The sequence below is a fragment of the Ixodes scapularis genome, unplaced genomic scaffold, assembly GCF_016920785.2.
Source record: "Ixodes scapularis isolate PalLabHiFi unplaced genomic scaffold, ASM1692078v2 PGA_scaffold13__105_contigs__length_92229423, whole genome shotgun sequence".
NCBI lineage: Eukaryota > Metazoa > Arthropoda > Arachnida > Ixodida > Ixodidae > Ixodes > Ixodes scapularis.
Window position 1 is genome coordinate 73,095,141 of NW_024609839.1, and position 6,330 is coordinate 73,101,470.

Sequence of the window (6,330 nt, forward strand, 5' to 3'; positions counted from 1 at the left end):
ATAAAGGCGCATTAATTGATTACTTTGTTATAACATTCATCTTGCGGTCTAAAAGGGGCGCTTTGACGTGTTCTTGTTTCGTGAAGTATGCCCCCAAATAGACCGCTTCTGAGCGAAAAAAAGGGCCCCATTATCAGAAAAATATTTACCTCCTTTCAGCGCTGGTAAGGCGGAAACTCTTTTCGTCCAACTTCCACTGTTTACCCCTAATTGTCCTCCCAGACGTCTGTCTCTTTCTAACGTCGTGCTCACGGGTCCCCTGGACGCGGTTGAAGGCACTCGTCGTCGGCGTTAAATGTATTCGTATAATAAGAATAGCGATTTAATAAAGGCGCATTAATTGATTACTTTGTTATAACATTCATCTTGCGGTCTAAAAGGGGCGGTTTGACGTGTTCTTGTTTCGTGAAGTATGCCCCCAAATAGACCGCTTCTGAGCGAAAAAAAGGGCCCCATTATCAGAAAAATATTTACCTCCTTTCAGCGCTGGTAAGGCGGAAACTCTTTTCGTCCAACTTCCACTGTTTACCCCTAATTGTCCTCCCAGACGTCTGTCTCTTTCTAACGTCGTGCTCACGGGTCCCCTGGACGCGGTTGAAGGCACTCGTCGTCGGCGTTAAATGTATTCGTATAATAAGAATAGCGATTTAATAAAGGCGCATTAATTGATTACTTTGTTATAACATTCATCTTGCGGTCTAAAAGGGGCGCTTTGACGTGTTCTTGTTTCGTGAAGTATGCCCCCAAATAGACCGCTTCTGAGCGAAAAAAAGGGCCCCATTATCAGAAAAATATTTACCTCCTTTCAGCGCTGGTAAGGCGGAAACTCTTTTCGTCCAACTTCCACTGTTTACCCCTAATTGTCCTCCCAGACGTCTGTCTCTTTCTAACGTCGTGCTCACGGGTCCCCTGGACGCGGTTGAAGGCACTCGTCGTCGGCGTTAAATGTATTCGTATAATAAGAATAGCGATTTAATAAAGGCGCATTAATTGATTACTTTGTTATAACATTCATCTTGCGGTCTAAAAGGGGCGGTTTGACGTGTTCTTGTTTCGTGAAGTATGCCCCCAAATAGACCGCTTCTGAGCGAAAAAAAGGGCCCCATTATCAGAAAAATATTTACCTCCTTTCAGCGCTGGTAAGGCGGAAACTCTTTTCGTCCAACTTCCACTGTTTACCCCTAATTGTCCTCCCAGACGTCTGTCTCTTTCTAACGTCGTGCTCACGGGTCCCCTGGACGCGGTTGAAGGCACTCGTCGTCGGCGTTAAATGTATTCGTATAATAAGAATAGCGATTTAATAAAGGCGCATTAATTGATTACTTTGTTATAACATTCATCTTGCGGTCTAAAAGGGGCGCTTTGACGTGTTCTTGTTTCGTGAAGTATGCCCCCAAATAGACCGCTTCTGAGCGAAAAAAAGGGCCCCATTATCAGAAAAATATTTACCTCCTTTCAGCGCTGGTAAGGCGAAAACTCTTTTCGTCCAACTTCCACTGTTTTCCCCTAATTGTCCTCCCAGACGTCTGTCTCTTTCTAACGTCGTGCTCACGGGTCCCCTGGACGCGGTTGAAGGCACTCGTCGTCGGCGTTAAATGTATTCGTATAATAAGAATAGCGATTTAATAAAGGCGCATTAATTGATTACTTTGTTATAACATTCATCTTGCGGTCTAAAAGGGGCGGTTTGACGTGTTCTTGTTTCGTGAAGTATGCCCCCAAATAGACCGCTTCTGAGCGAAAAAAAGGGCCCCATTATCAGAAAAATATTTACCTCCTTTCAGCGCTGGTAAGGCGAAAACTCTTTTCGTCCAACTTCCACTGTTTTCCCCTAATTGTCCTCCCAGACGTCTGTCTCTTTCTAACGTCGTGCTCACGGGTCCCCTGGACGCGGTTGAAGGCACTCGTCGTCGGCGTTAAATGTATTCGTATAATAAGAATAGCGATTTAATAAAGGCGCATTAATTGATTACTTTGTTATAACATTCATCTTGCGGTCTAAAAGGGGCGGTTTGACGTGTTCTTGTTTCGTGAAGTATGCCCCCAAATAGACCGCTTCTGAGCGAAAAAAAGGGCCCCATTATCAGAAAAATATTTACCTCCTTTCAGCGCTGGTAAGGCGGAAACTCTTTTCGTCCAACTTCCTCTGTTTTCCCCCAATTGTCCTCCCAGACGTCTGTCTCTTTCTAACGTCGTGCTCACGGGTCCCCTGGACGCGGTTGAAGGCACTCGTCGTCGGCGTTAAATGTATTCGTATAATAAGAATAGCGATTTAATAAAGGCGCATTAATTGATTACTTTGTTATAACATTCATCTTGCGGTCTAAAAGGGGCGCTTTGACGTGTTCTTGTTTCGTGAAGTATGCCCCCAAATAGACCGCTTCTGAGCGAAAAAAAGGGCCCCATTATCAGAAAAATATTTACCTCCTTTCAGCGCTGGTGAGGCGGAAACTCTTTTCGGCCAACTTCCTCTGTTTACCCCTAATTGTCCTCCCAGACGTCTGTCTCTTTCTAACGTCGTGCTCACGGGTCCCCTGGACGCGGTTGAAGGCACTCGTCGTCGGCGTTAAATGTATTCGTATAATAAGAATAGCGATTTAATAAAGGCGCATTAATTGATTACTTTGTTATAACATTCATCTTGCGGTCTAAAAGGGGCGCTTTGACGTGTTCTTGTTTCGTGAAGTATGCCCCCAAATAGACCGCTTCTGAGCGAAAAAAAGGGCCCCATTATCAGAAAAATATTTACCTCCTTTCAGCGCTGGTAAGGCGGAAACTCTTTTCGTCCAACTTCCACTGTTTACCCCTAATTGTCCTCCCAGACGTCTGTCTCTTTCTAACGTCGTGCTCACGGGTCCCCTGGACGCGGTTGAAGGCACTCGTCGTCGGCGTTAAATGTATTCGTATAATAAGAATAGCGATTTAATAAAGGCGCATTAATTGATTACTTTGTTATAACATTCATCTTGCGGTCTAAAAGGGGCGCTTTGACGTGTTCTTGTTTCGTGAAGTATGCCCCCAAATAGACCGCTTCTGAGCGAAAAAAAGGGCCCCATTATCAGAAAAATATTTACCTCCTTTCAGCGCTGGTAAGGCGGAAACTCTTTTCGGCCAACTTCCACTGTTTACCCCTAATTGTCCTCCCAGACGTCTGTCTCTTTCTAACGTCGTGCTCACGGGTCCCCTGGACGCGGTTGAAGGCACTCGTCGTCGGCGTTAAATGTATTCGTATAATAAGAATAGCGATTTAATAAAGGCGCATTAATTGATTACTTTGTTATAACATTCATCTTGCGGTCTAAAAGGGGCGCTTTGACGTGTTCTTGTTTCGTGAAGTATGCCCCCAAATAGACCGCTTCTGAGCGAAAAAAAGGGCCCCATTATCAGAAAAATATTTACCTCCTTTCAGCGCTGGAAAGGCGAAAACTCTTTTCGGCCAACTTCCACTGTTTACCCCTAATTGTCCTCCCAGACGTCTGTCTCTTTCTAACGTCGTGCTCACGGGTCCCCTGGACGCGGTTGAAGGCACTCGTCGTCGGCGTTAAATGTATTCGTATAATAAGAATAGCGATTTAATAAAGGCGCATTAATTGATTACTTTGTTATAACATTCATCTTGCGGTCTAAAAGGGGCGCTTTGACGTGTTCTTGTTTCGTGAAGTATGCCCCCAAATAGACCGCTTCTGAGCGAAAAAAAGGGCCCCATTATCAGAAAAATATTTACCTCCTTTCAGCGCTGGTAAGGCGGAAACTCTTTTCGGCCAACTTCCTCTGTTTACCCCTAATTGTCCTCCCAGACGTCTGTCTCTTTCTAACGTCGTGCTCACGGGTCCCCTAGACGCGGTTGAAGGCACTCGTCGTCGGCGTTAAATGTATTCGTATAATAAGAATAGCGATTTAATAAAGGCGCATTAATTGATTACTTTGTTATAACATTCATCTTGCGGTCTAAAAGGGGCGCTTTGACGTGTTCTTGTTTCGTGAAGTATGCCCCCAAATAGACCGCTTCTGAGCGAAAAAAAGGGCCCCATTATCAGAAAAATATTTACCTCCTTTCAGCGCTGGTAAGGCGGAAACTCTTTTCGGCCAACTTCCTCTGTTTTCCCCCAATTGTCCTCCCAGACGTCTGTCTCTTTCTAACGTCGTGCTCACGGGTCCCCTGGACGCGGTTGAAGGCACTCGTCGTCGGCGTTAAATGTATTCGTATAATAAGAATAGCGATTTAATAAAGGCGCATTAATTGATTACTTTGTTATAACATTCATCTTGCGGTCTAAAAGGGGCGCTTTGACGTGTTCTTGTTTCGTGAAGTATGCCCCCAAATAGACCGCTTCTGAGCGAAAAAAAGGGCCCCATTATCAGAAAAATATTTACCTCCTTTCAGCGCTGGTAAGGCGGAAACTCTTTTCGGCCAACTTCCTCTGTTTACCCCCAATTGTCCTCCCAGACGTCTGTCTCTTTCTAACGTCGTGCTCACGGGTCCCCTGGACGCGGTTGAAGGCACTCGTCGTCGGCGTTAAATGTATTCGTATAATAAGAATAGCGATTTAATAAAGGCGCATTAATTGATTACTTTGTTATAACATTCATCTTGCGGTCTAAAAGGGGCGCTTTGACGTGTTCTTGTTTCGTGAAGTATGCCCCCAAATAGACCGCTTCTGAGCGAAAAAAAGGGCCCCATTATCAGAAAAATATTTACCTCCTTTCAGCGCTGGTAAGGCGGAAACTCTTTTCGGCCAACTTCCTCTGTTTACCCCTAATTGTCCTCCCAGACGTCTGTCTCTTTCTAACGTCGTGCTCACGGGTCCCCTAGACGCGGTTGAAGGCACTCGTCGTCGGCGTTAAATGTATTCGTATAATAAGAATAGCGATTTAATAAAGGCGCATTAATTGATTACTTTGTTATAACATTCATCTTGCGGTCTAAAAGGGGCGCTTTGACGTGTTCTTGTTTCGTGAAGTATGCCCCCAAATAGACCGCTTCTGAGCGAAAAAAAGGGCCCCATTATCAGAAAAATATTTACCTCCTTTCAGCGCTGGTAAGGCGGAAACTCTTTTCGGCCAACTTCCTCTGTTTTCCCCCAATTGTCCTCCCAGACGTCTGTCTCTTTCTAACGTCGTGCTCACGGGTCCCCTGGACGCGGTTGAAGGCACTCGTCGTCGGCGTTAAATGTATTCGTATAATAAGAATAGCGATTTAATAAAGGCGCATTAATTGATTACTTTGTTATAACATTCATCTTGCGGTCTAAAAGGGGCGCTTTGACGTGTTCTTGTTTCGTGAAGTATGCCCCCAAATAGACCGCTTCTGAGCGAAAAAAAGGGCCCCATTATCAGAAAAATATTTACCTCCTTTCAGCGCTGGTAAGGCGGAAACTCTTTTCGGCCAACTTCCTCTGTTTACCCCTAATTGTCCTCCCAGACGTCTGTCTCTTTCTAACGTCGTGCTCACGGGTCCCCTGGACGCGGTTGAAGGCACTCGTCGTCGGCGTTAAATGTATTCGTATAATAAGAATAGCGATTTAATAAAGGCGCATTAATTGATTACTTTGTTATAACATTCATCTTGCGGTCTAAAAGGGGCGCTTTGACGTGTTCTTGTTTCGTGAAGTATGCCCCCAAATAGACCGCTTCTGAGCGAAAAAAAGGGCCCCATTATCAGAAAAATATTTACCTCCTTTCAGCGCTGGTAAGGCGGAAACTCTTTTCGGCCAACTTCCTCTGTTTTCCCCCAATTGTCCTCCCAGACGTCTGTCTCTTTCTAACGTCGTGCTCACGGGTCCCCTAGACGCGGTTGAAGGCACTCGTCGTCGGCGTTAAATGTATTCGTATAATAAGAATAGCGATTTAATAAAGGCGCATTAATTGATTACTTTGTTATAACATTCATCTTGCGGTCTAAAAGGGGCGCTTTGACGTGTTCTTGTTTCGTGAAGTATGCCCCCAAATAGACCGCTTCTGAGCGAAAAAAAGGGCCCCATTATCAGAAAAATATTTACCTCCTTTCAGCGCTGGTAAGGCGGAAACTCTTTTCGGCCAACTTCCTCTGTTTACCCCTAATTGTCCTCCCAGACGTCTGTCTCTTTCTAACGTCGTGCTCACGGGTCCCCTGGACGCGGTTGAAGGCACTCGTCGTCGGCGTTAAATGTATTCGTATAATAAGAATAGCGATTTAATAAAGGCGCATTAATTGATTACTTTGTTATAACATTCATCTTGCGGTCTAAAAGGGGCGCTTTGACGTGTTCTTGTTTCGTGAAGTATGCCCCCAAATAGACCGCTTCTGAGCGAAAAAAAGGGCCCCATTATCAGAAAAATATTTACCTCCTT